The 22,014-nt window shown below is 38.7% G+C and overlaps 1 protein-coding gene across 19 annotated transcripts in view; it reads right to left on the bottom strand.

Annotated features, from left to right (window-relative positions):
• LOC135306386 (poly(rC)-binding protein 3-like) overlaps positions 1-22,014 on the bottom strand; it is a 498,603-nt gene that overhangs the window by 373,024 nt on the left and 103,565 nt on the right. For 18 of the 19 annotated variants that reach the window (XM_064430246.1, XM_064430258.1, XM_064430248.1 and 15 more), the window contains one exon: positions 20,455-20,592. The gene's annotated coding sequence lies outside the window, so the exon portion shown is untranslated. Of the gene's footprint in view, positions 1-10,085; positions 10,144-20,454; positions 20,593-22,014 lie in introns of those variants that run through there. The other variant, XM_064430301.1, reaches the window with a different exon arrangement.

Raw genomic sequence — 22,014 nt, 5'->3', positions numbered from 1 at the left:
CAGCAGGAATGTGCTGCCATTCAGCAGGACGTGGATAGAGAGTAATCTAATTAACCTCAACAAGGCAGGGCATAAAGTCCTGCATCTGCAGAGGCATAAGCCCACCAGTACCTGCTGGAGACAAAGCATCTGGAAAGTGGATTTGCAGAGGACAGCCCTGGGGGAATGGTGAACCACAAGCCAGCAGTGTACCCTCATGGCAAAAAACTCCAACAGCATCCTGTCCTGCTTTAAGGTGTGAGCAGGTCTGGTAACCTGCTCTTACACTCTCTGCTTGAGCAGGGAGATTGGAACAAGAGATCTTAAGAGTGAGGCTTTATGTTGTTGTTTTCTTATCTCAAAAATTCCATACCTTCTTGGTGATTTCTCACGGGCAGCTCCTCACAGCACAGCTAACAAACTCTAACCAACTTCTTGGCCAGCCAATTTCTCTTTATAACACCCATCCTAACTGGACCTAGCTGTGGCCTATTAAGGGCAGGCCTGTTCCTAATGCTTGGTAATTAGTGCAGCTGTAACTCTTTAAGGGTGAGATTACCTTCATCACTATCTCTATTCTCCTACATTCCATCTGTCCACAGTACGTGAGCAGAGATCTAACTAGCATTGGCTTTAATTTGCTGTATTACTTTATAATGAGTCACACCTAGAGGTTTTATTCAGGTCTTAGGGCCATACTGGGCAAATAAGATGACTGAGAACACCTTATTAGCTACATTAAATGCATCAAAGTTAGAAGAAAGTCATAGGGATTACCTCCTATGAGTACCACAATTCAGACCACACTGAGGCTCTTTCATTGCTCAGTCCTGCAATAAACAAGAGGGATACTCAATGTTTAATCTGTGGAGCCACAACACCACAGGAGTAAAATCAAGACTGATATATTCCATTCCAGAAATGTTTCCAAATAATTTATTTGTAAGAACAGAAAAATACTTCAGCATCAGCACTATTTTGTTCTTTATAATCTAGTGTTGTTTTGTCTTCTATTCTGCAAGCACCCAAGCTACCATTTGTCAAGAAGTTTGCACTAATACATTGTTATACTCCCTGAAATGGTTCAAAATTACTTTTCTGGAAATTGCAGCATCGCAGTGCTAAGAAACCAATATTTTTCTCCCTGTTTGAGATGGAAACAAATACTCTGCTCATCAGTGAGACTGTTGTTGTAGGTCTGTAAAACACCTGACATCACATGCCAGCTAGAAGGGAGGTAAGAAGAGCAAGATAAATAGCTATTGTGATTTATGATCCCACAGAACCCCAACCCAGGCCTTGTGCTCACAGCTGAAGCAGAATCAGGCTGTAACTCTAGGGCTAAGCCTTTCAAGAAGAATGAGGAAGGAAAGTGAGTGGATAAAAGCCAGGCTTTTTCTTGCTTTTGTGTTCGTGTGAGAAGCACACACTCATTCTTTCACTGGACTGTTAAATATCAAGTTCACTGGCAAAGTAATTGACTGCTATGGTTATAAGGGTGTCAAAACTCAATGCAAAAAAATCACAGTCAGAAACATATTTTCCCTGCAGCTTACGTCAAACATGGTATCTTAAAATTGTTGTTAAGACCACCTAATTATTTAAGAAATGATGGTGTGTCCAACTGACACAGGACAGATGGCTCAGATCTCTGCAGGGGCAGCAGTGCTGCACATCTGGCTAAAGCAGACACAGCTACTGCTGGGGAGAAGAGGGAAGAGTGTGCAATGGTAGGACTCCAGAAATTCATCCAACAAAGTAAATCAAGAATAAAATTACTTTCTTAGGGAACGACAGTATCCCATTCCACACAAAATCTAGCCTAAAAAAACACATTAGGAAAAGGCAAAAGGTAGTGTGGAATTACTCAATTTACTAATGGAACACTAACTTGAGGAATTCAATTTAGGAAAATACTTTATTTGGTTTCAGTAATACTTGCATTACTTCTTTACAAAACAGTAAGGGTAGCTTTAAAGCTTCCTGAAAGGGGAATTATTACTAAAATAAAAGTTTCCCTTGGAGAAATGCAGCAAGTATCTTTTTTCTCAATTATAAAGGGAGAAGGGAACAGGAAAGCAAGAAAATCTGGGAGATAACATTGAATACAACGGTTCAGCTTGCCCTAAGGAACTAAAGTATTGTAATAAAACATCTGTGAATCTGAAGGTGCAGGATGAAAAAACCCAAAGTCTGAGGGACTTCAATTACAAAAAATTAGCAGAGATTTTCATGTTTGCTACAGACTTATTTTTAGTGGACCATGTTTTTTAGGAAGATCTTTAAGTAATTAATGGGCATGCAGTGTTTGCAGAAAAAGCAGGACTAAGTTTCTCATCTACATCCTCATTGTATTGAAAATTGTATTTGAAAATCACATCATCTTTGTAGTAGAATTAATGGAAGGGAAAAACCTCACCAACAGAAGAGCCTTGAACTAGCATTAGATTGTTTCCTGTCTCCAAAATGTCATAATCACATGCATTGCATTATGCAGAGTAATGGGCTAGAAATAACAAGTTGCTGGGTGCTTGTGGTAAAGATGTGCTGTGTGCAAGTGCAGAACAGATCTTACAGAAAGAAGAGGCTTTAAACAGCACAATGTGGAACAAAGTCTAAGCTTAAACCAAAGCCAATAAGTATTTACAATACCAGGTACAAAACATGGTTGAAAACACCTGTGCTCTAGGTCTCATCCTAGGCAAGTATCAAAATTAGCATGGAACAGCAAAGATCATATCAATTTAGTCCTATTCCAAAACCAGAAGAAAAAAAATCTACTACACTCTCAGTTGTGCATATGTGAATCTAGAGTTAGAGCTGGCATTGATGTAGTCTTGTACATTGAGGCTTAACAGGGAGTACTATGGGAAAATAGGATGTGAGAACTTTTCTATACCTTTGATAGATTTTGTAGTTAAAACATGCTCTATTACAAGGCTGCAAATGGCCAGACAGGAACAGCTATTTCACAGCCTTAGAAGATTTAATAGCTATGTGCTAACACTTGTTACATTTATCTCAGAGGTTGCCCAGGAAATTTATTATTATAATGCCAGAAGGGAAGTTAGAAAAAGAGAGCAATTTTTTTCTTGGTATTTCAAAATAGGAACAAAAAATAGAAACGTGAACACTTTGTTGAGGCCCTGAAGTATCCTATATAGCACCTGTTAAAAAAAAAAAAAAAAAAAAAAAAAAAAAATATCAACAATATCCATCCTTTTATTTCCAAATGGCACCTGTCCACATACTTGGTAAGAAGTGCTGTCTTAACTAAGGTTGAAATGGATCTGCTTGTTTCTCCTTATGTCTTCTTTCAGGGTCTTATAGGAAAAATGTAATGCATTTTAACATTAACATCCTGTCCCAAGCTGCTCATTGAAAAGGCAAAGATGTGACAGAATGAATGGAACTTATATATTAAAAAAAAAAAATCTTAATTGTTGAGGCTTCTCATTACCTCAGTGGAAGGAAAGAGGCAGTGGCTAGTTTGAGAAAGGCCCTAGACTGCCTGTTTGGTCTAAAGGAGCTGGAAGCCTGCTCTCAAACAAGGTCTCCTTTGCTTTAGGTCTGTTGATTGGCACTGAGCCAATCACTCACTGTTATGACCTAAGCAGTATATGAATCACATATTTGAACTTCAGAATCACAAGGATGAACACTTTCAATACACCAAGCCACCAGGAATGAGGCTACAGCCAGTTTGGAAAATTCCACTCATAACCATATTTTTTTTAATATACCACAGCATTTAGGCGTCCTAATCACAGACATACAAATCGTACAACATTTGATCCTGTGCAAACATGAAACAAAGGCATCCTTAGTAACTGAAAGAGATTTGAACTTCCAGTTCTAAGAGCAAAAGGTGGCTCTAGGTGCTGCAATGAAGCAGAGGTATCAACGTTTCTCTTCCTCCTAGCAAAGCAATGTGAATCTATTTCTGTTCAGCAGAGATTGTTGTTTAGAAGCATTTCTAAAAGTAAAGGTTTGAAATTAAAAACTAGTATGGGATCAGACCACACAACATAGAGGGACTTTTCATAAAACAACATTTATGAACCAAAACTCTCACAGTCTCTAGGGTCACCAAGACCTGGAATTGTTGAAAAAGTCTTTTTACATTTGTATTGGCTGTATTTAATGTAGTAAGAGCCAGGTGCTAACTACCCACTGCATGGTACACATATTCTCAAGATATCACCTTTTCTTGTGAACTGACAAAAAAAAAATGAATACTCCTTAGTGCTGGTCACTGGTCTTCCAAAGGAACAGAAAAATATTACAGCTTTTGTTTGTGCAGATATGGCTTTGACTGATCTAGGCAAGGACATATGCAGATTGTGAAAACCCAGAAAACACCTTTTACCTGTACTAAAAGCAAAAAATACACATTTTGAGGACTTCTATGGCTCAAAAATCCACATACATATATATATACTATGCTGCATCAGCCTTTAGAAGTTTGAAGTGAGGCCTTTTTTTGTCTCATAAATTCTGTCCCCCATGCCACTGAGGGCTAGTGAGTGGCTGGGTGGGGCTTAATTGACATCTGGGATTAAATCACAACAAGATTCTGGCAAAAGTCTTGCAATGTTACTCTGATAAAATCTGCATTTAACATTTTCTAACTTGTGATGCCTTGATTAAAGCAAGTAGCAGATATATATTTTATATATTTTAGTGAGGAAGCACTATTCTTGTTTGGAAGTTTTCATAGGTAGGTCCCACACTCCAATTCATCTTGAGATAAAAAAACCTTTGACAATAAATAGGAAGGAAGTGTAAAACAATAGTTATACTGCAATTTAGTAAGTAGTCTCTCATGTGGTGATCCTTCAAACTTTAGAGTACACATGGCAGTTTCATGTACTACAAATAACCCAGACCTTATCTTTTACTTTGATATTAGACTTACTTTTAGAATGCATTTTTCTTATTAATTCTTAATGAACCTTTTCAGCAAGGGATTCATACTGTTCTCAGCTGATAGAGTTTATGAATACTAAATCCGTTTAAAAGTTAAATTACCTTTGATAGCCAAACTAACACTTCAAAGAATAAGTCTTTATGTTTGTATATATTAAAAACAGGGATTAACACTTATTTACATTTGTAAATCAATCAAAATAATCTAAGTAGCATGTAGTCTCACCAGCCTATATGCTAGCAACAGTTATCTCATATTAGACATGTAACAGTTCATCTTATAACCACAAGGATCTGGATAGAAATTTTGCGATAAATATTCTGCCAAACACACTGTTTTATAAAAGCTGAAATACTTCAGTAATGTTATAATACTTTGACCAACATCTTTTATATGTAATCAATGGGACTCAGGACAGAAACCAGCCCTTTTGACGTGAACTTATTTTGACCTGTCCAAACTGTTTGAACTGTTTTTCTTTGAGCACAAAATTATGTATTTCAAAATGTCTAATGGTTTCCTAGAACTCAACTAGAATCATCCACACTGCTCCTCCAGAAAATGTCTGGAGATCTTTTTGCAAATAGGTTTTCTATTGCATCTCCTTAAACTCATCACTTAAAACATCATAAGTCAAAATATTTTACACCTGATGTAGCTATCTTAGTTCCTTGTCCTCATCTCTTTCAATAAGAAATTATTACTTTTATTTTGTAAAAGAATGTCTCTGTGGATTGGCTTCCTTCCTCTTTCATAGCTGCATTAGTTTTCACAACGTTCATGTCTGAGTATTGCCTGAGGAGTATGAGCACCTTTCCCACTATTTAAAGGTAAGAAAATTAGTCCACAAGAGAGAAGCAGAGCACATTGTTTGTGGGGAAGCTGCTGAAGGACTAAAGAAAGAAGCTCACATGGTCAGACTTGGGATGTCTTAGGAGATCTTCAAGTAACAGATGTATCACTTTACATACCTAGTCTGTATTTTTACATATGTGTATACAGCCACATGATTCTGAACTTACACACACATAACCTGCAGAGAATATTTGAAATTGCTTAAATCCTAAAAGTTTGAAATTAAGCAGTACTATAGAACCTACATAAGTACACCCTGAAGTGTGCATTTCAGTTTTGATAGTACCAATTCCCTTTTTCAGATATCTGCTGTGTGAAATTTTTCCCCTTCAGGTGCTTTTATATGGATGTGTAGGATTTATGGCGATTCCAATACAGCAAGAAGCGCAAATTGTTATATTTGTCCATGGGGTGAGAAGGAAGTCCCTTTTGTCATACCACAGGAGAAAGGGTATGACAAAATAACGTGATAGGGCTTGATCTACATAAAGCAAGGAAAGCATTTCACCATTGCTGCTCAAGACAGCATCACACAAACCAGCAGTTATAAGTTGGACTCACAATCAGTAGAATGACTCTAGCTCAGATTCTAGAGCTCAGACTAGAGCTAATTTTAAAACACACCAAACAAGTTCACTAATAAATGCAACTTCCCTTCCCTGAGTTGTTTAAAATCCAGCAAAACAAAGTCAGTATGTTCCTAACACAGTGTTCTAGGTCTGGAAATGGACTTCAAGGTCAAGGCCTGTCTTATCAAAGACAAACCTCAAAGGTGATCTTCTGAAGGGTAGATAGTGATGCTTGGACTGCAATATAGGTAACACTGGAAAAGAGATGGATAACACCAGCATTATGATCCTGGGAGACTCCAATGCTTACAACACTCATGATTACAACAGATATTACTCCTAAGGTAAAAGATACAATAGCACTGAAATCCCACAAGTCTAAGTTATAAATGAATTAAGAGAACTGCCAGTCCTCTCTGGCAGTTGCTGAACAGTTACTCTTCAGCAACCCATAAAGCTTTCATACAGCCAAATAAGACAAAATGAGCTCTCATCATTTTTAGCTGGCTTAAAAGTCTTCAAGTAAGCTGCCAACAAAATGACTGTGAAAAGTATGGTATGAAGTGATAGTGAAATGTGATTTGAATGACAATGAAAAGACTCACAGGAATTTGGTACAACATCTCTAGACTACATGGGTAGTGATGGTAATTAACAAGACCCTACACAGGGTCTACAAATTGAGCAGAAACATAGTATTATATGAACCACACTACCCTAAAAATAATTCCTCAATTCTACAACTATGGGAACAACAAGGATAAAGAAGTAAAGAAATTCTGCAGTTACATGAGAAAGCTCTGGCAGCTGCCTCTAAGTGGGAACACACACTCTGGATGGCATCCATCAGCTCTGACCCCAAAAAACCAATTGCACAGCAAAGCCCATGCATGCCGAGTCAAACAGCAGAGTGGCTTCTGAGTGAGGATGACTCATTACAATTGGTTTGCTCATTCATAAGCCATCAAGATGATGTTCAGCCATCATATCAGTACATGTAAATTAGATGAAAGTTATCACTATTTCAGAAAGTGCAACTCTGCCTCAAAAGTAAACAAATCAATATTTCAATATCTACAATGGGGCAAGACAACACTTCATTTGTACCTTGGCAGACAAACCTATCAGTGTGACCTCCACTTACACAGGATGATGCAAGCAAAACAAAATACCTAATCTTAAGATCTTTCAACACCATCCATGGAATTTCATTCCCTTTACATTTCATTGCAATAACAGCATTTCCATGCATTTTGAATGCACCTACCACAGAACAGAATTGTCTGTCCCACCTTGGCCCATAGGCTCTGGGCTGTCTTAGCTGCATTTGCTCCTCTTATCCATGTCCCCTCTCTGTATCCAAACAGCTCTGAACAGACATTGTCTGCAAATGAAGGAACATGCTTTCCCTTTCCCCAGCAAAGAGAAAAGTGTATCCTAGCCTGAACTGCCCTCCAGTCCTGAAGGACTTCTATTTCTTGAATGAAGGACCAGTCATTCATCTGGGTGAAGAATTCCACTTTGGGCAGGGGAAGAGTGGCAGGCTAGACAAATTTTAAAGTACAAGTCGACTCATTATGTCTTATGATCACCACTGACTACCAGGACATATGTTGGAGAAGGTACTTTTCATAGCTTTGTACTAGCTTTGGGCATCTTCCCTGATATAGTACTTACAAGGCTTGCAGACAGCTGTGAAGCATTTCAAACAGGCTGTTACAAATAATTCTGAGTAACTGTCATTCAGTGAGACTTTACAGACATTGTTGCCTCCTTAGAAAAAAGATTGATGGAGAACATTAAATCGATACAAGTCCAAGCTCATCCTTGGCTTCAGTGCAAGATTGAAAACCAGGCTTCAAGCATTTTGAACACCTTTGTACTTTCTTCAAGGTCGGCACAGCACTGATCAAGCATGAAAATTCTTGAGCTGCTCTAGGTCCTCAATAATATGACTTGAGTATTATCTAGTAGGTGAGATAAAATAAACCATTTTCTACAAAAATAATTAAAAAGAAGGTTTTATGCTGTCTGGTGTCCTCTGTCTGCCTCCCTATTCCTTGACAGCAGCCAAGTCCCACTGCCCTGTCTGACATCTCATAGAGGTCATAAAAAAACCAAATGAATTTTTGAGAGACTCCTGTTTTGCCAACATTGAAGTGGGAACCTTCAACTCTTAGAGGAAGTTCAAAGTTCTTTACCTTTTGCAAGATTAAGAGCAGAATGAGCCTTCCAAAGCTACTGATTCAGAAATGAAAAATAAGTCTATTTAGTATGAGCAGGTCTTAGCTTTTGTCTTTGTCATTTGACATCATACATTAAGAACTGAGATGTAGTAAGATTGTATTTTAGTGGGTTCCCATGCAGCCATAGACATCAACAGGAATTACTACTGTAAACCAGCAGCTAATCTGCCATTCAGAAGAACTAAGATTATTCTGATAAAATACAGAAATTCTCATCAATGCAAGCCACCTTAGGCATCAATGGTTCTGAGATTAAGGGTGCGATTCCTTTTAATTGAAACTGGATGACTAAAATAGGACTGTTTCTCTCTAGTGACAATACAGACAGCCCAAGGTGGTCACTTCCAAAATGGACACAGGAAGAAAGATGACTCTCTTGTTACTAAAGAAGTCTACAAGCTAACAAGCTCAAGTCTACAAGCTTAATAAGCTCTGTCTCCATAGAAGAACTCAAGATGTACCAATAAATGTTTTTATATTAAGAAGCATCAATACTGTAGAAACTCTTGGAAAAATAATTTTGAAATGCTGAGTGGTAATAGTTTTACACAGCCTGAAACAGGAACAATTTAACTAACGAAGAAAGTACACAGAACACCTAACTGAAATTGTCAAGCAACAAAACCTACCTCTCCACCTCACTTACCTGAAAAGACACATTTCAAAGACCAAAGTTTGTCAACTCTCACAAAAATAAAACTTAAGGAAGTTCCACATGCAACTAAGAGCAAAACCATTTAAGATAAAAGGCAGTATCAGCAGTAAAATAAATATGAATAAACTGTCTTTGGACTTGCCTTATTAAAAAAAATTAGAAGGCATCCAATTTTCACAGAAACTCAACTACAGAATGGCCAGCCTGTGAAAGGGCAAAGAGCCCTGTTAAATTGAAGATCTACTATAACAACCTTCTGGGACATTTGTATATTACAGCAGCTGTATTGGCAAGAGGAAAGGCAGGATTACTTAGGAGGTCCCTTCCAATCCTATGGTCCTAATTTGAGTTTCTACTAAAGAGCAGAGGCCAAGTTGAACAAAGAGGAGACAGCATCCAGGACTCCAACATTCAAGTAATTCTTGAACAACTTCAAATCTCTCCTCTTCTTTCCCCATCTCAACCCCCTCTACCTTCACCTTACCCTAAGACACTTGTGCCAGGGAGACTAAGCAGGCCTATTGTTTTCTGCAATTAAATCACCTCTGTCCTAATAGAAAAATAAAGAAAAAGACAGCTTCCAATCCCTCTTCCTTCATTTAACACAGAAGGAATGCTATACAGCCACACCACAGAAAATAATTTAAATACATCCCAGCACTACCCTTACTAATGCACTAATGACACCTCATTTCAAAGCTGAAGGACAACACAGACAACTCCAGTAAAACTTTTCCTTTAGGAAACTATACCTGAATAGTTTTACATACATATATATTTACCACAACTAACAATCAGATATAATCTAGGAAACACACACTACTTTCAATTACAATGCAGATTTACCTTACCAGAATCATTTGCTTGTCTCACTTGAGCAGAGCTGCACAGCATAAAAAAATCCCAGTGCTGCCTGTTAGGCACCAGCTAAGAACTGGCTGTAACGAAAAGAGACATTTCACCTGGGCCATACAGGAAGGTTCTTCTCCTCTTTGGGAGGATAATCAAGTATCAGAATTAATGAAAGCAAAGCAGCAGCACCTGTGAAGGTGGCACTGACATTCAGAAAAATGGATCCCTAAGGAAATTGTCCAGGCAACACTGTATACTATATAAAAGTATATGTTACCTAAGTAAAATAAAAATATAAAGCAGCTGCAATCTCTGCACTGAGGACTGGACTACTATAAGAGTAGTAATACAAAAATGTTTCAGAAGAAAAAAGGGATAAATATCCATACAGCAACTTTTTTTTTTTTTTTTTTTTTAACCCCACAAACCTCAAACCTACCCAGAAGCATGCCTAACCTTCAGATCCAATGTGGTTAACTCAGGAGAGGGGTGCCATGCCACTGCCTCTCCTCTTGGTACTGCCTGCACAGCTCTACACTATGTTCAGGTGGGAAGAGGCAGGGACTGCAGGTGCCTGTGACTGCATGAAACCTGCACAGGGAGAGGCAAGTGCAAAGGTTGCTGGTAACAGGGGTAGAAGATGTTCTTCTGTATGGCAAAATGCAGAAAATAGCTCAGCTATGGTTTGGCAGGGAAGACAGGAGTGTGATGCGATCAGGGAATTGTGGGTGGCTGCTGGTGGGAATGGGAGTTTTGTGTGGTGTTAAGGTGGTGGATAACAACAGCAAGGGGATGTGTTTGTGCAGTGCATCTAAAGGTGTTTAGAGTTCCCTTAGAGAAAGGACAACTTTCTTCAGGCAATTGCTGATGGAAAAAGTCATAATTCAATGGAGTAGGAAGTGACTTAGGACAGCAGTCATATACTTTAACTATTTTGGGTGAACCCAGATTGATTTCACTGACCAAAGAAAGTCACATTACTTTTAGCTAAACTCTATGACAGAAAGCAACAATGATTCAAGCTGTGTTGTAGCTGAAGCCTTGACTCAGAGTTCCTGTGAGAAGATGGTGGTGGACAGTTTGTGTGAGGTGTAATTGCAGGGGGAGTGTGTTTGGATAACTAACCTCTCACTAAGAGGCTCATGGGGGCAAATCACTGAACCCAAGCAACTTACCAAAATAGAAAAGATAAACAGCAGTGGCTTTACATGACCCACTCACAGCTTGAAACTAGTCCAGAACTCAAGAAGACTGTACTGATATCAAGTGAATCTCATTATGAAGAAAGAATATGATGTCATAAATAGGAAAGGATATGGAAAATATCCCCTCCAAAATGTTGCTGAGCCTGGTGAGTAGGTATATAGTGAATACATAGTTTATTTCTGAATGAATGGTTTTTCAAAAATTACACATTCAATGTTTTCTGAGATGCTAAAAAGAATCATTGATGCTTTTAGCCAATTCTCCCCTGCTAATTGCAATACTGCTGCTATTAGCCAATTCCCCTGGTCTCGCCAGCTCTCACAGTAATCTGAACCTAGGATAATGTTTTTCATTTTGTTTTTTTCTGTAGACAAAATCAGGAGCATTTCCTTTCTGACAGTATGACACAGGCTACAGACAGCCTGGCGCCAAAGCTTTCTCAAGATCAATATATTTAATGCATTTAAAGTCAGTAAGATCTCCCAGGTTAGTCCTGGGTTGCTTGAGGAAAAAGAAAGCCAAGAGGCTAGGGAACACTGAAGATATATATTTAATATTTCATTTGCTTTTTTAAGGAGCTGTATGCTTTAACAAAAAACTATTTAATTTGAGTATTTTTCTCAAAAAGTTTTGGTAAGCATAGAGAAAAATTTAATGTATTAAGTGGAGTCAGATACACTGAGACACAGGCTGGTGGAAGGCTTTTTTATGTGTATAAAGACAAAAGAGTGAATAAATACCAATTGTGTGAACAAAAGCCAGATTCTGGGAAAAAAAGTATTATCAGTCCCATCATACCAGTTTTCTTTCTTCCCATCTCCCAAATTAATTTTTTCACTTGAATATTGCTTCAGTCACTCTGGCCTTTCCCACTGGCTTTCCTTATTTTTTTTTAAGTTGCTTCTCATTTTCATTAACCTCCAATCTTTATTGCTCCAAATGATTATTTTTGCTTGTTGGTAATTTTACTGCCTCTTAAATACAATTGCCAGAGGCAATCACACGGTGAGAAAACCAGTCCTTCTCCTATGAAGTTCACCAGAATTGTTTTTCTTTCATTCAGCCTCAAAAATTCTATGGGGACTTCCATTTACCCTACCTACTTTCCACCTTCCACTCCAAAAAAGTGTCTAACAGGAAGAAAGGAATGAGCCCCAGAAAAAAAGCTGCCATCCTTTTGAGTCTCAGTTCACACGCATTAAAAAACCACATTATTATATATATTAAAACTTAAAAATATCATAGAGAAATTGTTATCTTGCTGTCAATTCTCAAAAGATACTAAATAATGCTACCCAAGTTTATTATATGTCTTGCAAAGCAGGAACATTTTTGTTGCTCACAATTGGAAGAGCAACTTAATAAACTTCAGTTCTATGCACAACTGTGGGCTGCCAAAAACAGTGAATGAAATCACATTTTCCACCTTAACACAGTATTAACTACAAAGCTCACACATACACTGCTTTAAATGCAAATATTAATTATTTCATGCTAATATTTTAGTAAGAGTGAGGGTAATTATTTCATCAAAGTAGATGCAGTGGGAGGTAAGCAAGAAGAAATAGCTGTTACTGGTTTGTGGGAAATAAATTTAGTTTTCTCTTGTATGGACTAGGTGGTTAGAAAGAGAAATGTTGCCTTTCTGTTACATCCAATGGTCTGTCACCTTTTGGTAAGTTCCAGTAACTTGGCCTTCCTCCCTAAGTCCAGATTAACTCACTAATGTTTGTGAAACACTTTTAATAGGGTTTTTATTGAAAATCTGGACATGAGATTCAAGGTACTTCACACAATCGTTAACGTTAACATCACTTATTTTGTTCTCTGAGTGCATCCCATTCTGCTAAAAGTCCTCAGACTTAGTGTGTTAAAATACTACAAAAAATTTGGTCCTTGCTATGAATTCCCAGACAGTCTGTCTGTAGCAACTCTTGGGAATGGCATTTTATTCTTTTGTAGCAAGTACATGCTATATATTTATTCTATATGTATAATAATATCATCTGGGTACAGAAGAGTAGAACAGGAGCGAACTAGAGGAACAGCTTCAGGTTTTTTGCATTGTTGTCTTGTGCTTGAAATGGCAGAAGCCAGCTGTGAATATTTCACCCTGGGAATACTTCATCATGCATGATGCCCTTTCAGAGGTGTAGGGCAGCAGCCCAGCTCCCTGCGTGTCTCTGCCTATCCAGTCAAATTGCACATGCTCTGCTTCATCCTGAACTTTATGTGAAACCTATCAAAGTTCCTAAAGAACTCAGTGATCAAAAAAGTGATGATCCCCTCTCAGAAAAACTGTCTGCTTTGGGCCCTGAGGCTTTTGTGCCTTGAGGCTCTTACGATGGAGAAATCCAGCCTGGAAACAAGTAAGCAATAAAAATTTTCACATTAATTCACTTCACAGTGCTAACTCTCCTCTACATAAACATCTCACTGAATCAGCTCTTCCTAACTGCTTGCCCCCTGCTACTCAGCAACACACAACAGAATATATGCATTTTAGAAAATAAGCACCATTTCCCTTGTGGCTGTTTTTCCTTGTGACCTAGAGAAAGCAGTTTTTGCCCAGTTTTCGGAAGGAATGGTTGTAATATAACATAATACTTCCATGCTAAAAATGGAAAACTATGTACAATGAGAATAAAAAAGGACCATTTCACCTAAACAGGACTTCAATCTGAGCTGCAAAGTTTGTTTTGAACTTGCATTTTCAGGGATCTCAGCTGTAATTTTTTGTGTCTTCATTACAGGCCTCAAACTTCACACAGTATTTCCTAGTCAATGAAAATATCTGTTCTAGCTCTGAGGTTTAAATAGGGCATATGTAACACTGTAGCATTTAGGGAGTCCAAACAAAATGGCCATAAAATCCTAAGAAGGGATAGGCAAGGAAGGAGTAGTAGTAGTCGTGTATGATAGGAAGTGTTTCGACTGTCTAGAGCTTGATGATGGGTTGAATGTTTATAAATGTTGAGAGGGAAGGCCAACAGGGCAGATATCCTGGTGGGCTTCTGTTATAGACCACCCAAGAACTATAAAGTATAGCAGGCGAGGTTTACACTGTATACTAGGAACACTTTTTCACTGAAAACACTGTTGTAAGTTGCCCAGGGAAGTCACCATCCCTGGAGGTATTTAAGACATGCAGATATGACACTGAGGGACATGGTTTAGTGGTCGACTTGGCAGTTCTGGGTTAATGGTTGGATTTAATGACCTCAAATGTCTTTTCCAACATTAATGATTCTGTGATTCTAATACTGAGTCGGGCAGACAGCAGAAAATATACTCTGCCTTCAAATTCTGTAGTCTTTTATATGCCAGTACTGTATATAAAAACTCCAGTACATTCCAGTGGCAGAAGGACCAGAGGCCAATTTCCTTTCTACTGTATATTGGAATGGCTCAACCAGTTGACTTCAAATAGCCCATACTATTTCATTCCAGTAAGGAGTTTGCCCCAAGGGTCTTGCTAACACTTTTGATCATAAACACTAAAAGGGTAGTAATCCTCAAGCTCAAATGAATTTACACACCAGATTTCTGTGGCTCAGAAGAAGCAAAAGCTGTTCAATCTACTGTGAAAAGCAGGAATTTGTCTAAAAAATTAAAAAACCAAACAGTGTTGTCAAAATATGCATGTATATGAGGGCTCAAAAATATAAATTATTCACTTCTAAGCACAGAGCTAAATATTATGGATGGCAGCTCATAGCAGTGTTTTTCTGGAAGCTTCTCATAAGGAAGACAAGTCCTGAAATTTTTAAACTGTGACTCATGCAAAGGTAAAAACCCACTGAAGCCACCAGGACCATCCACCTTGCTGTGGGGTAACTTCTACCTCTGCTTCACAGCACAAAACTAGAAGTCTCAAGCATCATAAGGGGTAGCTGATACCACACTTATTTATTTGTACCCATAAAATTAGTTACATCAAGAGACTTTAAATACCAGCAAGATGTGAATCACAGAATCACAGAACTGTTAAAATTGGAAGGGACCTTTGGAGATTATCCAGTCCAATCCCCCTGCCAAGGCAGGGTCACTTAAACCAGGTTTCACAGGAATGCATTCAGGTGGGTTTGGAATGTCACCAGAGAGGGAGACTTCACAACCTCCATGAGCAGTCTGTTCCCTGGGCAGAGGATGCTCTGACACCCTTAATGTAAAGTTCTTCCTCACGTTGAGGTGGATCTTCTTGTGATTTTATTTATGGCCATTGCTCCTTATCCTGTCACTGGGAATCACTGAAAAGAGGCTGGCATCATCCTCTTGACTCCTTCCTTTAAGATATTTATATGCACTCATGAGATCCTCTCCCAGTCCTTTCTTTTCTAGACTAAAGATCCCCAGCTCCCTCAGTATCTCGTAAGAGAGATGCTCCAGACCTCAAATAATTTTTGTGGTCTCTGCTGGAGCCTCTCCATCACCTCCTTGTCTTGTGCTGAGGAGCCCAGAACCAGACACAGCACTCCAGATGTGCCTCACTAGAGCCAAGTAGAGGGGCAGGATCACCTCCCTTGACCTGCTGGCCACACTCTTCCCAAAGCACCCCAGGATCCCACTGGCCCTCCTGGCCACAAGGGCTCTGCTGGCTCATGGCCAGCTTGTCATCCAGCAAGACTCCCAGGGCCTTCTCTGCAGAGCTGCTCTCCAGTGGGTCACACCCCAGCCTGTGCTGGGATTTGGGATTTTTCCTCCCCAGGTGCAGGACCCTGCACTGGCCCTTGTTGAACCTCATCAGGTTCCCTCTGCCCAAGTTTCCAGCCTTTGATGGTCCTGCTGAATGGCAGCACATCCCTCAGGTGTATCTGTCATGCCCTCCAGTTTTGTATCATCAGCATAAGATGGTACAACACAATACTTCTGTACGCCTGGATTTATTGCATGTATTTAATGATTATTCTGAGGAGATAATAACCAATCACTAATTAAGTTAGTCAGATATGAAGAAAGCTGTTATGAAATTTTGAGTGACCTCTGATTCAAACAGGGACTGCAATAGCAGGGAAAAATGCCAGACAACCAATTAAAGGTCTGGTGGTTGAGTAGAGCAACAGGAACTTCTCATGTGGATTGCCAGACCTTAAACTAGCTATTATAACTCAGGGGGAAAAAAAATCACAAATTTAATGTGAACATCTCCTTTCCTAAAGCAAACACACATCTGCTCAAAAGACATGAATATCAGCCTCAAAAAATATTAAGAAAGGTAGTATTGGAGTTATGGCTTCTTATAACTTCCTGAAATAGCATTTTCTCACTGGTTGCCTACCTGAAAAACAAAATACAAAACCAAACCCACCAACCAACCAACCAAAACCCAAAACCTAACCCAAAACAAAAGAAAACCAAAAACCTGAATAAACAAACAGCAAAGAAAAAGAAGCACTAATAGTTGAAAACTATTACGGTAATGAAAAGTTTGCTCAAAAGACAAAGACACATACTAAAGACAAAAGACAAAACAGAAGTCCTTTTTTACATAACCATTTCTCAAGAAAAATAATTTTTACACTTTTTATTCTGCTACAATTTTGTAAAGATTTCTTGGAAGTTTCTACTGTAATTATTGTAGAGGATTAAAATAAATGGCCCCAGTGTTTTCAATGAGACAAAGAATATGAAGAAACACAATAATATTACACAATGGTAAGGAGAATGTAAAATACAGAGCATAATTAAACTGTGTTAAATGTTGGTGTGAAGTGCATCTATAAGTCGTAGTTAGATTAAAACAGTGAATTTGACAACATATTTTTCCTGCTCATATTAAGAGTACTAGGTCAAATTAACATGAATTTGAACTCAGACTCCCAACCTGAAATGAAATCTAAGCTATTTCATCCTGCAATAGTCTGGGAACCATACTTAGGTGACACTTACTATAAAACGAGACTCTTAGTACCATGTGTTGGTAAGAGAATAAATCTTATTTTTTTAAGTGAGTTCTTGATTGAGAGGAAGTTAGGAGCACATAAAAATTTACACATCTACATATGACAACTGACACCAAAAAATTCAATTCTCACTCTATCTTTGAAGTCCCACAAACAACTCCACATCAGCAACAAGATGTTCCAAGTTCGAGAGCCCTTGTGAGCCTGAAACAACACCCAAGTCCCAAAATCTCAGATCTGGCTCATTTTCTATGGTGCAGCTGGAAGAAGTAATATCCTGTACTACACAAGCATAACTTGGAACACTCACTTGAGTGTGAAGAATCCCATTTCCAGTCTCTTCCCACCTTCAGGCAGTGTGGACACTGCCTTTCCAGCAGAACTACAAGCTATTTTAGAAAAGAGGATCTGGGACTGTTTTACTAGACATACTACAGCCCTGCCAGAGTGAAGTTGCAAATTTCATGCAGCTGGAAAAAAGGAGAGAGAGGATAACACAGCCCAATGGCTGGGCAACTTGGAAAGGGAGGGAAGAGCCATCAGTTTCACACAAGCCACAAGGTCCCACATCTCTGGTGGGCAGCTGTAGTGAGAACAAGTCCTGATGAGTCCTTTCAAAAAAATCCTGCTATGGGGACCTACCTCTGGAGAAGGGCTCGGACTCCACAGCCTGTAGGCACTGGACTCTGGTCAGCCTTTGCTAAGGGCTATTTCAAGGCTGTTTCTGCTGCGTTTGCAGGTTTCCACCCAATTGTGGCATGCACTACAGAGGGAGATTGTGTGTCCCAGCTCCATGTCTTTATTGAGCCTTCCTGGGACTGGCTATTGAAGACACCTGTTTCAGCCCTAAATATGACAGCGGGGAAGCACAGAGGCTACATCCTGCCCTTTGTTCTCACCACTAAAGCATTGCTGGCCCAACAATGTAAACATGTCACAATTCTCCCACCAACTGCAGTGGGAAGTGTATTGCATCTCTACGCTTTGATTTAACTCTCCTCTGTATCTTGCAGCTGAGAACAAAAGTATTGTCCTTGTAACAAATTTCCTTACTGTAATAATACAGACACTAACAACAATGAAGGGAAGAAAAACCACTAGAAAAGAAGTGCATTACTTAGACAAAATAATAAACCATGAATGACTACAGTGACAAGATTAAATGTGAAACCTCTAATTACACATTTAATCATTTGCCAATGTCTTATTTTCTTGAAGTAATGTTCATGAAGCTTCAACAAGATTTGAATTTGAGGCTGATTTTATGTGTGAACTACTAAAGCAATGCAAATAGAAATGGTTTAAAGACTAAAAAATAATATATAACTTTAATCTTCAGCTCTGCTGACATCTTACTGAACATCTTTATTACTCTCAGTCACACTAGCCCTCATTGAGTGACATCACTGTGTCAAAACACATCAAACCCATTTCTACTGCACAGATACTATATAAAATGAAATAGAAAATTAAGGGACAGATAAGTGGTTACTTAAAAAGTAAGATACTGTATTAAAACAAGAGTGTAATAACATTATGGAAGAAGACACTGTTATTTGTGAAGTGTGGACAAACCTGTGCCCCCAGGCTGTATCTCCTCCCCTGCCTTTTCCACAAGGAAGCAAAAAGCAGCTGCTAGAGCACAAAAGTATATCATCAGCATCTGAACGCCTTTTCCTCTGGATTTCAGAGCCCAAAAACAGAGAGCAGGGCTGGTTGTTGCTGTTGGGTTCAGAATGGCCAAGGGAATTACCTGATTTCTGTAAAAATTCTGTGCACCAAAGTCATCTTCCAGCACACTCAGAGGAGTACTTACTAAAAACAAGGTAACCCAAAGCACAACAAAAAGCAAAAATAGCAAAATTCTCCTTCTTCTAACTGGAACAAAAGGCAAAGTCCAGACAACCTTTGCATTTAAACAGATGCCCTCAAAGAATGTGGAGTCAGAAAGTGCAGACTTTCACCAAAGTCAGAATATTGCTTATATGCTAAGAAAAACAGCCTAATATACTGAACACATCTCCTAACATGAATTGTAAAGGCACTGTTGTACTGCTAGGTTTTGCTTCCCCTATAAGAGAGCAGTTGGAGTTGAAGGAAAAACCCTGGAGTGCCTTTTATTTTGTTTTATCATGTTGTAGGCTTTGGTAAATTGCCTTACGGTTCCTAGCCAGGGTGGATCTTCACACAGACAAAACTGTAATTCAGCTGGTTTTTCTCCTTTCTAAGAACAAATTTAAACTGGGCCTGGGTTGCAGGGAGGATGGGTTTGCTGTACTCATGCTTTTCACCCCAGCAGAGGGGACCAGAGCACATGGGGCCTGGACAGTGTCCAGGGTGCAGAAATGTGCAGGAGCACATACAGTGGGGAAGCATCATCTGCTCCAGTGAAGGAGGACAGCATTTTTATTATTTCTTTTGTCGAGACAAAAACCACCAGACAGAGAACTGTGAGGTAATCTTCAGGTCATATTTTCTTCCGTGTTCATCTGTTTCTATTTGTGTCATCCTTTTGAAAAATAAGTCATCCTCTGTACATGTGGCTCTTGATTCCCTTAAATTGGTTGTTGATGCTTGACAGGGCCCCTGACTCACTGCTGTGAACTGGAGGAAATGCTCCAGAACCCGCTACCTGCTAGAAGTCTCTGCTTCTACCACCTTTTGGAACAGGCAAAGCCAGAAAGAAAAAGGGATAATTTAATCAGGTTCTGATTATTACACAAGACTACTGCATGTTTGCTTCTCAGCTAAGTAATTTTTTAATTATTATTTTGTTTTGTAAACAAGAAAAATTAGCTTATGAAAAGCAAAGAACACAGACACACATCCATAGCATCCATAGCAATCTAAGTACAGTCAGCACTGGGAAAATTAGTTTTCCTCCTTTCTTTCCTTTTTTGAACCTCTTTTTGAATCATGAGGAGTTTGGACTGATTCAGTAATAGATATTTCTCTTTCACCTACCACATTTGAAAATGGCTTTAACAGCACAGCACGCATTAACTCCCTCCTCCCTATATAGAACTGCCTGCTTATTAAATCCACATTCAGTGCTTAAACTGAAAATGTAGGAGGTGTTTCACTTGGTACTTCTGAATGCATGTGAGGCACCAATGTCAGAGTCCTGGAAACATGACACATTTTGATCCTCTTTTCCCCAACAATTAGTGGATAAATAATTCCTGAGACAATGCTGAAAGCAGGCTCACTCATTGTGTACCTGACAACACATGGCTGAGATGACGGGACATTTACTCACCCTGCCAGCCAGATGATCTGTAGGTCTTTGGAGAATTTCTCTCTGTCTCTTCTCTAGTCCACTCATGCATCAGGTTCCTTAGAGATATGGGACAGCCAAGTGAATTTAGTTTTCTTGCTCAGGGTGTAAGATTTTTACCTGTGACAGAGAGGATAAAGAGACTAAATGTGGCGTATGAAGGCACTGGAACAATAACTTCCATAATTCAGGTAATTCTTACTTCCTGCCTTCAATAGTAGCCAATATTGAGGAATAAAAACCCCAAGAGTTGATTGAAAAATAAGCAGCCTGGAGGAATTACTCCAGGTTTAGTAAGAGCCTGAATTTTTTACACTGTCTTATTTAGTTGTAGAAAAATTATGTGTGTGAGGAGAGTTTTCAGTGATTTAATTCTACTGGTTAAGAGATCACATTTCAAATAGATGCATTTAGTTAGATGCATTTACTTTTAGTTTCTCTCTCACTGTTCAGATACTATAATGACCTGTTCTGAAATATTAATTCAATCTCACCATTCTACACATATTCTCTTCCCTGTACCTTCTCTAAGCTGTTTTTTCTACTGTTTTTTCACTTCAGAATATCCAGAATGAAGATTATTCACTGGTGTTATGGCTTTTTTAAAATACCTATAGACTTTTCCTCTTCAAGGATGAACTGCTCAGACCTAAATATATTTCAAAACTGTGACCAAGCATTTCTGTTTCCCTCTTTTCCTCCCTATACCACCAAGTGAGCTGAGAGATACCAGCTCAAAGCCAAACATGGTCACCATCTATGTCACTTCCCTGCTCTGTGTCCTTCAAAAATACATGTGGTAAATAGGTGGAAGAGGAGACTTTGGAACACAAGCACAGATCATATTCTCTACAACTGCTGGACCTCAATAGGCCAAGGAGAGAAAAGCAAACATGCAAACCCCAAACATGCTGCACTTAAGAACAATATAAAAAGCAGAAATGGGTAAATGTCTAGCTTTGTAGAGCTCCCCTGAATAATTTTTCTGGGTTTTTTTTTGACTGAATAGCCAAGATACAGAAGTAACTGAGGGAGAAAGGAACCGAGAATAGGTCATTATTTAATTGCCTCACAAAGTCTAAAATACAAAGGACTTTCACTAGGGGTTACTTTGGAGGTAAAATTGGAAACTTCTCTTCAGAGAGTATTCTATTAAAGGTCATAGGTATCAAAATCTATCATCTCACTTTAGATCAGTTATAAAGCTACTATAAATAAAGTCTCCTATATGGCACATTGTCATTGATTCCCACTTCAGTGTAATCAGCACTGCAGACACAGGAAATTCCTAAAATAAACAGCGGTATTCTCTACTTACTGCACTTAAAAAGGAGTCAGGAGCTCTGTATTTATGTTTTTAAATATTCATTACAATAAGTAATTCATTGTAATTTAAGATATGCATCACAGTTGCTACAGAGCAAATTATTTTATTATCATTTCAATGAACAAATGTACTGTATCAAAATACAGTGTAGCTATGACAACAGTAATTCATAGTTTACCACAGATTTTACCACTAAGCAAATTAAGTAATTTTGC

Source organism: Passer domesticus, chromosome 1, assembly GCF_036417665.1.
Source record: "Passer domesticus isolate bPasDom1 chromosome 1, bPasDom1.hap1, whole genome shotgun sequence".
NCBI lineage: Eukaryota > Metazoa > Chordata > Aves > Passeriformes > Passeridae > Passer > Passer domesticus.
Note: the sequence above shows the minus strand (reverse complement) of the source record. Positions and strands in the feature narration are given on the sequence as shown.